This window comes from Galeopterus variegatus, unplaced genomic scaffold (genome assembly GCF_000696425.1).
Source record: "Galeopterus variegatus unplaced genomic scaffold, G_variegatus-3.0.2 Scaffold515, whole genome shotgun sequence".
Taxonomy (NCBI): Eukaryota; Metazoa; Chordata; class Mammalia; order Dermoptera; family Cynocephalidae; genus Galeopterus; species Galeopterus variegatus.
The window spans coordinates 374,500-388,442 of record NW_007726626.1 but is presented as its reverse complement, the minus strand read 5'-3'; the positions used below and the strand labels follow the sequence as shown (position 1 = coordinate 388,442).

At 36.5% G+C, this 13,943-nt stretch overlaps 1 protein-coding gene and 1 pseudogene across 1 annotated transcript in view; one reads left to right on the top strand and one right to left on the bottom strand.

Annotated features, from left to right (window-relative positions):
• The window catches only part of KLF12 (Kruppel-like factor 12), a 422,257-nt gene that overhangs the window by 214,666 nt on the left and 193,648 nt on the right, over positions 1 to 13,943 (bottom strand). The gene's annotated exons all lie outside the window — the stretch shown is intronic.
• LOC103588023 lies at positions 2,250 to 2,431 on the top strand (annotated as a pseudogene).

Sequence of the window (13,943 nt, the reverse complement as noted above, 5' to 3'; positions counted from 1 at the left end):
TTACATATGTATAAACATATAATATATATTACATACATGTAATTATATACATATATGCATATGTGCAGCGTGCATTTGTGTTTGTGCATTTAGTTAAAAATATATATATCATAAGCTAAGTGGAGATGAGCAGCCTTATAGGCCAGGCATAGCAACGTTTCATTCAAGAACATGCCAGTCCAGTGTTCAAAAAACAATATAGGTATTTAGTTAAGTCTCTTAACAAAAAATTAAAAGTTAAAGTGACTATAATGCACAAACTTTTTTTTTTTCCCTCTTTTTTTTTTGTCTTTTTTACTGACCAGTAACGGGATCGCAACCCTCGGTGTCGCGCCCGTACCGGGGACCGGTGACGGGATCGGAACCCTCGGTGTTGTGCCCGCACCGCGCTCAGCCAGTGAGCAGGAACCGGTCTCCACATGGGATCCGAACCCTCGGCGGGAGCGCCTCCGTGCTCCCAAGCGGCGCACTCTCCAGTGCGCCACCAGGCCAACCCTGCACAAACTTTTAAAATTCCCTTTCCCCATTCTCCAAATCTATTTTGACAGATCCTTCCCTTCTTTTCCCTTATACTTTTTACTTTTCTACCGAAACTTGCCAAAACTTTTTGTGACTCTTATGCTCAATACCCAACCCCCGACACTCTTTCAAATTTATTTATTCTCCCACTTGGCAACAGTTCTGTCTTTTCCAAAATAAATCAAAGCATGCTGGTTTTTCCACTTTTCACTTCATCCTCCGCCGCCCCCCCCACCAAAGTCATCCTTTTCCCATTACCCAGATTCTGTACAACAAAGGGCCACCACAAATAAGCTGGTAAAAAGAAGAGGCTATGAATACTTATGCATTAATAATTTTTCCTGTCTCATGCCTGTCAGAGAATGTGCCTAAGACAGCATTTTTTCATTATCTGTGTATAATGGAAAGAACACTCCTAAGCTTTGAGGTCAGATGGACACATACACATTCCAAGACTTAATTTCCTCTACTGAAAACACAGTCGTAGCAAGAATCAAACGTAATATAGTAATATATGTTAAAAGACTACAACAAATGTCTATTAATACACACTGGTCTCAACTGTCCTATTACTTTCAATAGTATCTCATAGCAAACTCAAGTCTTTTAGCATGATAAGTTTTAAAGCAATTCAAGTATTTTAAAAGTGCCTCCCCTAGGGACTAAATAACACATGAATTGAAAAACCCATGCTGTAAGCTTTCTGGATGCCAAGTCTTCTGCAGTTATTTCAGCTGTCTTCTGTCCCCCACCCTCAGAAGGGAGGAAATATCCTCCTGATTTGTTAAAGATCAAAAGAAATATTAAAATGCTATTATCACACCTAGAGGTTATAAAGAAAAGAGGAGGTTCAGAATCTGTGGTGTGCTTGCAAAACCAGGAAAGAGCATTATGTTTTTAATTACACACAATTTTTTTTTTCAGTATGGAAGACATGTGCTTTGAGCAGTGCAAAGAATTTGAGGATTTTCTACTACTGCTTGGGGTTGTTTTGGTACCTAGTATGCACTTAACTGAATTATTGTCTAGTTTCAACTTAATTGTTTTCTATATATATATATATACATATATATACATATATATGTATATATATGTATATAGATAGATAGATAGATAGATAGATAGATAGATAGATAGATAGATAGACAGATAGATAGATATTGATATTACCTTCAAGGAGTAAATCTTTCATATTCTATATACACTGACAATTACTTGATTCTTGTCCTTCTTTGCCTTAAAGATTTCACATATGAATTGAGAACCAAAGTTGTGTTTGCTCCCCTCACCCCCATTCAGTGGTCTATGTTGGAAATCCTATAAATACTCCCCTGGTGTCATAAATCACTCATGTATTTCAAGCACATCATAGGACTGAAGATAAGCTTAACATCTATTATCTATGCATGGCAAAGACTGGCAAAATCAAGAAGCTGGACTGCCAAACAGAAATTAAAGACTGAAGTTTGAAAAACTAGAGAGACAGAAGAAGGAAAGAGTGTGGCATGGGCCTTGTGTGTAAGACTTTATAAAATTTGTTAAACCATTTTCTTTTGTTGGGGGTGGGTGGGGGTTGTCATCGATCTTTTCTTACAACCAGGAGAGAGGCAGACTCTTCTGACCATCCATGTCAAAGGTGATAGGATGAGGATTCTATAGCACTCGGTGACCTTTCCGAGTCGTTGGCTGTGGTTCTCTGGTGCAGCCTGAGCAGTTGGTCCTGTGCTGAGATGCTTCAAAGCATGATTAAAAATGTTTGGATCCCCATGAAGCCCTAATATACCCAAGTTTACCAGGAAATTTGGGTAGGAATGAGGCCGATGGGCTTCATCTTTTATAAAATCAGGATGCTGATAAAAGAAGTAAAGCTTTGAAAGGTTCAAGTCCTGCGCCTGCCCTTGGTCACTATTAACCAGCTTTACTTGGAATGCACATGAAACATCAGTCTGCCTGTAAATCTAAGCAAGCTGTGTTAGATGGGAACGTGAAACATTGCTGTACACTTATATAAGTACCCTGTACTTTTCAGCATGAATAAATGTATCTGTGAGATGCAAAAACAAAAAAAATGAGCATTCTATGTAGCAATACTCTGATACGGTATCACAGAAACATATAGATCCTCAGATTTCTAGTCAGGCGATGTAAATTAAAAGGAAATAAACAGTAGTTAGGAACATACTTTTTATGCCTTGCCCTAGGTATTGTGCAAGACTTCAGCTAACCCAAAAGCCCTCTGTTCAAATTTTTAAAAAATTAGAAAGAGACAGCTCTTCAAATAAGTAATTAGAAAAAAAGTATTCTAGAAAAATCACATACTAGGTAGGGCTCCTGATGCGCCAGGCAATCACAGAGTGAATATTAACCCCAAGACCCCACTCCGCAGGGTGGCTTTATCTGGTACTCAACCCAGCACTGCAGCCCTCCTGCTAGGCACTAGAGATGAATTCAGAATCCCACATTGCAGGTTCACTCCAATAGTGAGTCTCATTCCATATAAAAGATATGGAATCTTTGGACACATCATTTAAATGCCATTTTCATGCTTCCTCTTTGAAGTTATGGCAATAAGAACATCAATATTTTAAACAGGTCAATTATTTTTTTAACTTCTAAATGAGTCATTCTCTTTCTTAGTAGAGAAGAGGTAAAATAAAATGTCAATGACTAAAATGTGAGTTTCTTTTTCAAAGACAGACTTAAGTACATCTCTCATGATTCAGTGCTAATTGGCTTGGAACTTGGAAATACAATGCTGCCTGTGACAATGGGAATTCACTGGGCTCTGCAGGAACTCACAGGCTGCTGGAGAAAGTGGCCTAGTACTACCCATATCACACTTACTATATTTCTTATAATGTGATATCCTCATAACTCTAAGTTTTAAAGTAATAATTTGTGCCATTTAGAATTTAAATGCACCTACTAATCAATTTCCATTACTAAAAATTCCTAAGAGGTCTCCAGACTGCAGCATCCTCTAGCTCCTCTAGCAGGCTCAGCTCATCAGCTAAGGCAGACTTTCTCACAGGGTCACAGCATATGAGGCCTCTGACTGTCCCATCACAGAAGGCACGTTCTGTGATTTGGACAGTAAGTACCTTAGAAGTCAGTCACCAGAAGGTGAATGAACCAGGGCCTTTATCACTCACTCCGTATCAGTGGTTCTCAAAATATTGTACGCATGAGAACAACTGGGAAATCTGTTGCACACCTAGGCTGTTCCTTCCTATTCCTAGAGATTCTGATTTGGTAGGTCTGACGTACGAACCCAGGAGATTTTTACAGTATCTGCAGACCACACTTCGAAAAATGCTGGATTCCATACTGTAGAGTTTCCAAGTCCTGAGACTGATGTATCCTCCAGTTCAACGTGGCTCACACACTGATCACCTATGCTATACCAGGCAGGAACACCAGCATTTTCTGGCCATCCACTGGAAACACAAAGTTACTTCAAAAAGTTCTTGGAAATATTCATTTTATCTTTCAATTCTATTTTTCCACAGAATTCTATTTTTAATTCTATTTTTTGAAGTACCCTCATACAGGCTGAGCATCTCTAATCTGAAAATCTGAAAACACTCCAAAATCCAAAACATTTTGAGAGCCAACATGATGCTCAAAGGACATGTTCACTGGAGCGTTTCAGATTCTGGATTAGGGATTCTCAACCCATACGTATTCTGCAAATATTCCCAAATCAAAAACTATCCAAAATCCAAAACACTTCTGGTCCCAAGCAATAAGGACATGAGACACTCAACACGTAATTATCAAACTATGCTACATGTGTGTAAAAACAGAATTTCTCTGTTTTCTTCTGTGGAAAATGATGATCACAAAATATCTGTTCTATTTCATCTTCTCGATGAATTGATACAAACATCACATGAAAATGTGTAAAAAAGTGTTCTGAAGCATTCAAAGTATACACATGTGCAAAAAAAGATATACACAGATGTAAAGTGGGACTCAGGTGTGGCCAACTCTTAGATAACAAAATACATAAAGTGTAATATCTTAAAACATGAATTATACATGTAACAAAGTATATTCAAGGTTCTCCTATGTACATCTGTTCAATGTTACCTCTCATTTTTATTTTTTAAATAAATAATGGGGAACCAAATGAGGGATAACTTGCTTTTGCAAAACTAATCAGACTACATCACTCTAACTCATGACTGGTAGACAGAAAAAATGTTTCAGTTTTAAGCACATATGGTTTCTCTGCTTGAATTACCCAAGTAATTGTGGCTCTGCAGAATCAGGCCAAATTCAGCGTGCATCTGTAGGACTGTGCGATTTCAGTAAAATACAGGGTCTGTAGAATCACACTCACCCCCCATTTTAGGAGTCAGCAAAGTACATGACAGAACAGCACTCAAATAACATACTAGCTCTGAAAAAACAATGGGCCAAAGCAATCCTATGGATTCTTCCCAAAGTATTACACGGAATTAAAATGAAGTCCTACTAGATAAATGAGTTGGCATAGAGAAAAGGGTATGAAGCATGAAATACAAATGTCTAACCACGTAACTATTACACAGCTTCTATGTGAACAAATACCAATAATTCCAATTTGACCTCAATGAATTCTGCAACAGCTGAACAGGTTTGAAAATTCAGTATCACAGGAGGAAGTGGGGAATAGCTCAAATGAGAAGGTGGGAAGGAAAGGACACAAACCAGTATGTAATCTAAGAGAGAAGAGAGCCCCAGAGGCTGTGGACTCCCCCAAACAAACCAGAACTAAGCCAGCATTCTTCCTTTGTATTACAATTAACAGAATTCTGTTGTACAAACAAAAGGATAAATATATATACTCTTGCTCAAAAATATTTGCTGTCAGATGGCAGCCTATGCAAGGACAAACCCATTCCCACCCATGTTTTTCCACATTATCTCCATCCAGCCAAGAATGTCCTTTCATCTTCTCTCCAAACTTTTACCATCAAAACTCAGCTCTATTGCCATCGTTAGGCCAGTACTTCCTTGTACCAATACTAACCTAATACCACTTAAGCCCATGATGATTTCTGGGGGTCCTGTCTACCCACAGTCCTTACTGAAAATCCTAAACTGTATACATATTGGCACTTGAAATATGCAGGCAGTTAAACCCTTTAGCTAAAGGCCAAGTGTTAAAACCCCTGGGCTATAATCTCACAACTGTCACTAATTATCTCTGGGCTTTAGGCAAGTGATTGCATTATTAGGTTCTGATTTCTTGTGTGAAAAATGATCAACACAAGACTCTGTTCCATCTTCTCACTGAATTGATGGAAACATCAAATGATAACACACAAGGAAGTCCTCTGAATTACGCAGGGAATAGATACAGATGTAAAGCACTGCATGTCGCCATCATTTTTCTTTAGACTACAAACTCTGAAGTCAGAGGAAGTACATTTCCAACACCAAGGATGTAAGCCGAGATTAACCAAATCAGTGTCTGTCAACTACTCAGTAGACAACATCATATCAGTAAGTATTTTTCACACAACATGATAATGAAATAATGAGAATGATTCTTCAGGACCTGCAAAAATCAATGATTTTCCATGACTGTTTCACCTATAATTTTTTTTAGCATTTGTTAACTCACAGCTTAGTATCACAAAAAAGCAATGTTTTTTGAGATCCAACACAGTTGGTCCAATACTGAGAAGCTGTGTGATCTTGGTCACTGCTAGATTACCAGGAATGTTGGATAAGAAAATAAAATAACCAAGCACAAAGAAGTGTCCATAAATGGTACCCTCCATAGATACTCCTATCGAAACATCTAATATTAAGATCACCCTTCAGATAAACAATAGGGCTCCTCTAAGTAAGACTCTTGCCTACCTTCATTCCTATCAATAGCACCATTTTGAGACTGAATTAACAAATGCACATGCTTGAAATCAAGCTGAGAAAAGAGTTAATACAAGCGACACAGTTTGAATTCAATTAAATGCTAAATTGGGTGGGCAGTGACTATAAACGGATTCAATAAAAGTGTACGGAAGAGAGAGATCGATGGGAACGCTTTATGGAAGAGGGATTTTGTACTGGGACTTGCAAAATAACCATGACTATAATACACTAAAGGAATAGAGAGGACATTTCAGGTTGAAGCAATGGCTAGTAGCTAATGAATATTACATATATTAACTACTTTATCTTTCCATACACTCCACGGAGTAGGAACTACTATAATCCCCATTTTACAGATTAAGAAACTGAGGCAGAGAGATTAAGTAGTTTGTTCAGGTCACAGAAAAAGTGTTGGAGCCAGGACATAAATACAGGTAGTCTGGCTCCAGAATCTACACACTTAACCAGAGAGTCACCAAAATAAGACCTGATATATTTATCAGAAAGGTGAGCACACCTGACTGTATCAGTTGCAAACAACAGAATCTACTTTGACTGGTTTAAGTGGAGAGACATATTTCTTCAAATATCAGCTCAGAAAATCTCTTATTCTAGCTGAATTCAATACCTTTTACTATACCTGAATTTAAATAGGAAAATGTTTCACATCCTTCTCTGGAACATTTCTATAATTCAAAAACACTGCACAGAAATGTGAATACACCTAGGAGAATAATTCAAAAAGGATTAAGACAAAATCTCTGCTTACATTTATTTCTGGAATATCAATGTGAAAATCAGAAGCCACTATGGCAAATAAAATGTGGAGGGGAAAGAAGGAAAGCAAATGACAGCATACAGTCATGCAATGTGCATGAAAAGAGGTCGGTGTTTCTACATCTATTTTATGACTTCATAAAACAATAGAAATCGAAGGTTTTCATAACGACTATGAATACCATGCTACTTTCCAAAATAGTTGATGATAAAAGACTAAAAATTTTCAGCTAAATGTATTTAAGTTTTTAGTGAGTACAATACTGACTGGTGTGCATGAGGAGGTCATATGTATGTTTTTTCTACTACTTTATTATAGCTGACTTAGCCAAGGAAGTTGGAGGTTTTAAATCCACAGCTGAATTTCTTTCAGTTTAAAAATTAGACAGTGTATAAATAGGCTTTTAAAAAGAATCTAGAAAAATGAATTCTTTGTTTATATAAATTTAAAAGAACAAGACTGCCTTACTTAGCAGATACAGTCTTTAAGAGTATATAATCTATCTCAATCATTTTCTTCCTGGCTTAATGGAAAAGATATAATTAGTTATGACAAGAGCATACCACCGAAACTGAAGTTTGTGAGTTAGAAAAAGAATTAATCATGGGGCTTATGAGTCATCTGAAGATCAGAGTCCATTTAGGATAGATAAAAAGTTTATATTTCTTTACTAAGAAAATCCTTTTACAATATTTCCTTAAGATAACACAAAAGACTGACCAGTGATGATGGACACAGACTCATTCTTCCAGAGCTACCTATATGACCACTCAGTAAGACATTAAATTGATCAAAATTGCCACCAGGTCACCAGATATACTGTGCCTTGGTAGCACAGTATATCTTTTCCTCAGTGATGACTCCGGCATAATTTGTAAAGCAATGAAAAAAAACCAAAAAACTGTTGACATCTTTATGTTGTTACATATTTATGAAATTCTGCGTCCTCAAAATACTATGACAGAGAGGGACAAGCTTTCTACAAGCTGAATCTAATACGTGGTGTCAGCTCCGCTCAATTCTATTTATTTCTGAAATTGACAGTCACACGGTAAAATAGAACTTTGTACATGTGACAACCAGGGAATATTTTTGCACATTTTTACCTACTGTTAAGTTAGTGAAAACATTATATTAAAACAAACATATCTTATGTATTAAAATATTTTTTAGATCCCATGAAACTAAAATAATAGATTAGTTCCAAAAGAGTTCACACTTACTGTAGGCTACTGTGTGCAACAGCCTCCGACCCTCTGTAGGTAAATCTGCATTTTTCGGGGTACTAAAACTTTTCATAATATCTGGGTTAAATCCTTCTTACACATTAAAATTATAGCTGACTTAGCCAAGGAGGTTGTGCATGATATGATATTGGAAATGAGAGCACATCCAGTGTGGTAACTACTTGCAATAATTTACAAAATTGAGCTACAAAGACAGATAGCTTGCAACAGTGAAAAGATTCCCATTCACAAGACGTGGACTCCAGTTCAATGCCTCTTGCTTTCTGGTGGTGTGATCTTGGACACACACATCTCTGCAATTTTATTTACTAATGAAGATAATATTACATATCCTCAAATGGTTACTAAGGTACACAGCACTTGGTACTGCTATGTTTTCTTATCATTATGAAATATTCTATTTTTATTTCTGGCTATATTCCTCGTTCTCAGGTGTACTTTGATATTAATATTCGTACCACAGTTTTGTTTTTGTTGTTATTTAGTGTTTGTATTACATATATTTTTGTATCCTTTTACTTTTTTTTTTGGATTAAAAGAATGTTCGTTACAGAATTATTTCCTATGTGTCTAGAAGAAAATATTCTAAACTATTAACAGCTTTTATTTAAAGATAATATGACTGTGTCTTCTATTTTCTTCTTGATAGGCTTTTTAATATATTTAGACTTTCCTAAAATAAAAATGTTATCAGACATAAGAATTCCAGCTTGTGATCTGTGAGATGTCATGAGACTTCTTCCACCAGTCAGAAGAAGGGTGTTGTCAAAGCCAAAAGCATTGAAGATGTGCCCATCTTTACTGTGAGAAAGGCCACTTACACACAGTTGCCGCTGTAACAAACAAATGGCTTAACAAGTCACTTCCCTTTGAACTGTCTGAACCAATTTCTGGTAAAGTCTTCTTTAGTCAGTTTAGGAATTCACATTTCCTCTCTTATAAAGTTACAAAGCCTCAACCCTCTGGCTTTTTAAGTTTTTTAAAATTCTTAATTGTGGTAAAGAACACATAAGATAAAATTTATCCTTTTACCCATTTTTAAGTGTGTACCTCAGTAGTGTTTCCTATATTCACATTGTTGTGTAACAAATTTCTAGAACGTTTTGCATGTTGCAAAACTGAGATTCTATACTCAGAGTACAACTGCTCTCCATCTCCCCCACCCCCCAGTCTCTGGCAACCATCATTCTACTGTCTATTTCCAAAATTTTAACTACTTTAGATCCTATCCTTTTAACCTATCTGTTTCTTTAGATTTAAAGAGGGTTTCTCATGGATATTGGGTCTTGCTTTCATTCTCAACCTGTCAATCTGTCTTGTAATCAGAGTTATTAAAGTATTTGCATTTGATGTAATTATCAATATACTGGGGTTAAATCTACCATCTTGCAATTTATTTTCTATTTCTTCTATCTGTTCTTTGTTCCTTTTTTAATCTTTTCCTTCCCTTCATTTAGATAAGTGGAGTATTTTTCAGTGTTTCCAGTTCATCTTCACTATTGGTTTATTAACTATATCTGGTTGTTTTATTTTGTGCATATAGTTGCTCTAGGATTTACAATATACACCTTTAACTTATCACAGTCTACCTTCAAATGATACCATCCCACTTCAGATAGTGGAAGAACCCTACAACAGTATACTTCCTTCCATTCTCCCATCCGTGCTGTCAATACTCGTTTTCATTCAATATAGGTTATAAACTTCAGAATGCATTATTATATATGCTTTAGCTAGTAAACCGTCCTTTTAAAAGATTTTAAAAATATTTTCTAATTACCATTCCAGATGCTCATTTCCTTGTGTAGATCCAAATTTCTAACTACAGGTTGACCATCCCTAATCCAAAAATCCTAAATGTTCCAAAATCCAAAACTTTTTGAGCACTGACCTTACACCAAAGTGGAAAATTCCACACCTGACTTTGTGATGAGCTGCAGTCACACTTCTAAATTGTTAAAAATATTGTATAAGATTACCTTGAGGATATATGTATAAAGAGTATAAAACAAATTTCATGTTTAGATTTGGGTCCCATCCCCAAGATATCTCCTTATGTATATGCAAATATTCCAAAATCTGAAAACATCTGAAATCCAAAACACTTCTGGTCCTAAGGATACTCAGCCTGTGGTATCCTTTTCCTTCAGCCAGAAGAAATTTCCTTCTGTCATGAATGGTTTCTGATAAAAAGTCTGATTTTTATTCCTCATATATAAGGTGTATTTTCCCTTCTGTGGCTGCTTTTAAGACTATTCTCTTCATTAATTGTTTCCAGCAATTTGAATATTATGTTTCAGTGTGGTTTCTTCTGCTTGGAGTTCACTGAATTTCTTAGGACTTATGCGTTTATCTGAACAATTTTCAGCTATTCTTCAAATATTTTTCCTGATCCACCCTTCTTCATAAGAGTCCAATTGTACATATGTTAGGCAACTTGATATTGTTCCACATCTCACTGAGGCTCTGTTCTTCATTTTCAGTCTTTACGTCTCTCCGTACTTTATTTCAGACAGTGTCTATCGCTATGTATTCAGTTATTGCTCTTTTCTTCTGTAGTGTCTATTAATGCCACCCATTGTATTTTTTAAATTTCAGATATATTCTTCATCTCTAACATTTAATTTGTCATCTTTTTGTATCTTCCATTTCTCATCTCATGTTTCCCTTCACATCCTTGAGAATATTTATAAGCTATATAATAGATATTGGTCCTTGCCTACTAATTCATTATTTCTATCATTTCTGAACATATTTCTATTGATTCACTTTTTTCATTTGGTCATGTTATATTTTCCTGTTTCTTTCTGTATCTGGTAATTTTGGTAATGCTAGACATTGTAATTTTTACATTATTTAGCACTAGATTTTGGTGTATTCTTCTGGAGAAGATTTTTGTTCTGGCACACAATTGAGAAAGCTTCAAGAATTGTTCAGCCTACTGCCTTCTGGTTCTTCCTTTGCCTTCCACCACACACAGAAAAGTACTCAGCCAAACACTTGAGGAAAGCCCTCTAAAGATTGTCAGGTTTCTCTCTCTGTACAACTCCCTCCTCTCTGATATTGTTCTTCTCAAAAACTAGTTGTCCTAACCTCTCCAAATTTCAATCCCTCCCTGCTTTGAAGCCCAGAATTTGCCTCTAGGAAATAAGCTGAGGCAATCATACAGTGCACCTCCTTTTTCGTTCTTCTCCCAAGGATCCCTGCCTGTTGTCCCATATGTAAAATATGTTTCATATATTTTGACTGGTTTTCTAGTTGTTTATGCCAGGAGGTCAATTCCCAAAGTAGTTAATCCTTCGTGTTCAGATCAGATATAAAATTCCTCCAAAGGTTAGAGTATTTTTGTCAGGCACTTTATAAACTGGGAATCAGTGTGCACATGTTAGCACAAGAAAACACATCTTGATATGAGTGTTCTTTTAAAAGCTCATGGAAAATGCGTATTATAAAAATAACTATGCATGGATTACAAAATTTCACTGCACCAAAATAAACTCATACTAACTTGTGATAACATGTCCAAACAGGATCTAGTTTGAGGCACTAAGAAGGATTAAAGATCAGTTTGAAAAGCTGATCAGAACAACATGAATTCTGTTAAAATGGAAGCAAGAACAAACATCTAATTCATGATGAAGCTTGCGTGGAAGAATGGTGAAATCACTGATGCTTTATAAAAAGTTTACGGAGAAAACGCCCCAAAGAAATCAGCAATTTGTAAGTGGGTAACTCGTCTTAAGAAGGGACAAGGCACTGTTACAGATGAAGCGGCAGACCATCCACATCCATCTGCGAGGAAAAAATTAATCTTGGCCATGCCATAATTGAAGAGGACCCACGATTACAGCAGATACAACAGCCAACACCACAGACATCTCAACTGGTTCAGCTTACCCAATTTTGACTGAAACATTAGAGCGGAGCAAACTTCCCACTTGATGGGTGCCAAAACTGTTGTGCCCAGCTCAGCTGCAGACAAGAGCAGAGCTTTCAATGGAAATTTTAACAAGTGGAATTAAGATCCTGAAGCCTTTCCTCAAGGAATTTTAACAGGGTATGAAATATGGCTTTACTGGCACAATCCTGAAGACAAAGTATCGTCAAAGCCATGACTACCAAGAGATGGAAGTGGTCCAGTCAAAGCAAAAGTGGAAGGTTGAGAGCAAAGGTCAAAGCAACAGTCTTTGGGATGCCTGAGGCACTTTGCTTGTAGACTTTCTGGAGGGCCAAAGAATGATAACATGTATTTATGATGACAATGTTTTGAGAAAGCCAAAGTTTTAGGAAAAAAATGCCCAGGAAAGCTTCAGCAGAGAGTCCTTCACCACCACAATGCTCCTGCTCATTCCTCTCATCAAATAAGGGCAAATTTACAAGAGTTTAATGGGAAATCATCAGGCATCCACCTTGCAGTCCTGATTTGGCTTCTTCTGACTTCTTTTTATTTACTAATCTTAGAAAATCTTTAAAGAGCATCCATTTTTCTTCAGTCAATAATGTGAAAAAGATTGCACTGAGATGGTTAGATTCCCAGGACACTCAGTTCTTTAGGGATGGATTAAATGGCCGGTAGCATGGTTTACAAAAGTGTTTTGAACTTGATGGAGTTTATGCTGAGAAATAAAGTTTACTTTTTTATTTTTATATTTTAATTCCATTTTTCTACAGATGTTTTGAAGTCCTCTCATAGAAAAAGATACATGACACATGGTCCAGATTTTTTGTATTCTACCACAAACACAAGTAGACAAAATAGACTACTATCTTGCATAAGGTGAAATATTCTGTAAAGGTTAAAATTTGCCTCAAATCACAATTACCAAGTTAACTCAGTGCATGGAATTTCTTTAAGAAGTATCCCTTTTGTACAAAGCACACCCTATAAAAATGCAAGTAACTCTTGGAAAGGAGAGCATTTTACAATTTTACATTCTCCTCAATAAGTCTGCAGTTAGAACTGATCATCCATTGGTAGCTTGAACCATTACAACACAATCAGAGTGTCGTGGTATCCGAGTGTGGGGGACGGGAGAAAGAAGCTGAAGGAGAAAGTACACCACTAAAGGGAAGGAAGGGGGACAAAACTATCAACTTCATAGCTTTGCCTAGGGCAGGCCCTGAGGGAAAGGATTTGTCTGCCTGCTATATTTCCCTAGGGTACTATCTGTAATTACTATCACAGCTCATTGATTTTCAATTCTTTCTATTAATACATTTATTGGCCATTCTGACATTATTAAAATCAGTCCAGCTCTGCATCTTTAGTGGAGTACATCTCTTCCCTAAAATATGAGCTTTGCAAGTGCAGATTTTTCTGCTTTAAAAAAAAAAATGGTCTTCTCACATTAGCAAAAATGCAGCTTCTGCATATGTTTTTCTTAGATGCCAGGTAGTGACATGCAAAGATTTTACTAAAGATCTAAAGATCTCAAGCAGTCATCAGAGATTATTAAATAAGCAAAATCATTTTTCAAAGATAATTCTACCAATATACTAGCAATGCTGTCCTGTTCCACAGTAAGAGAGGG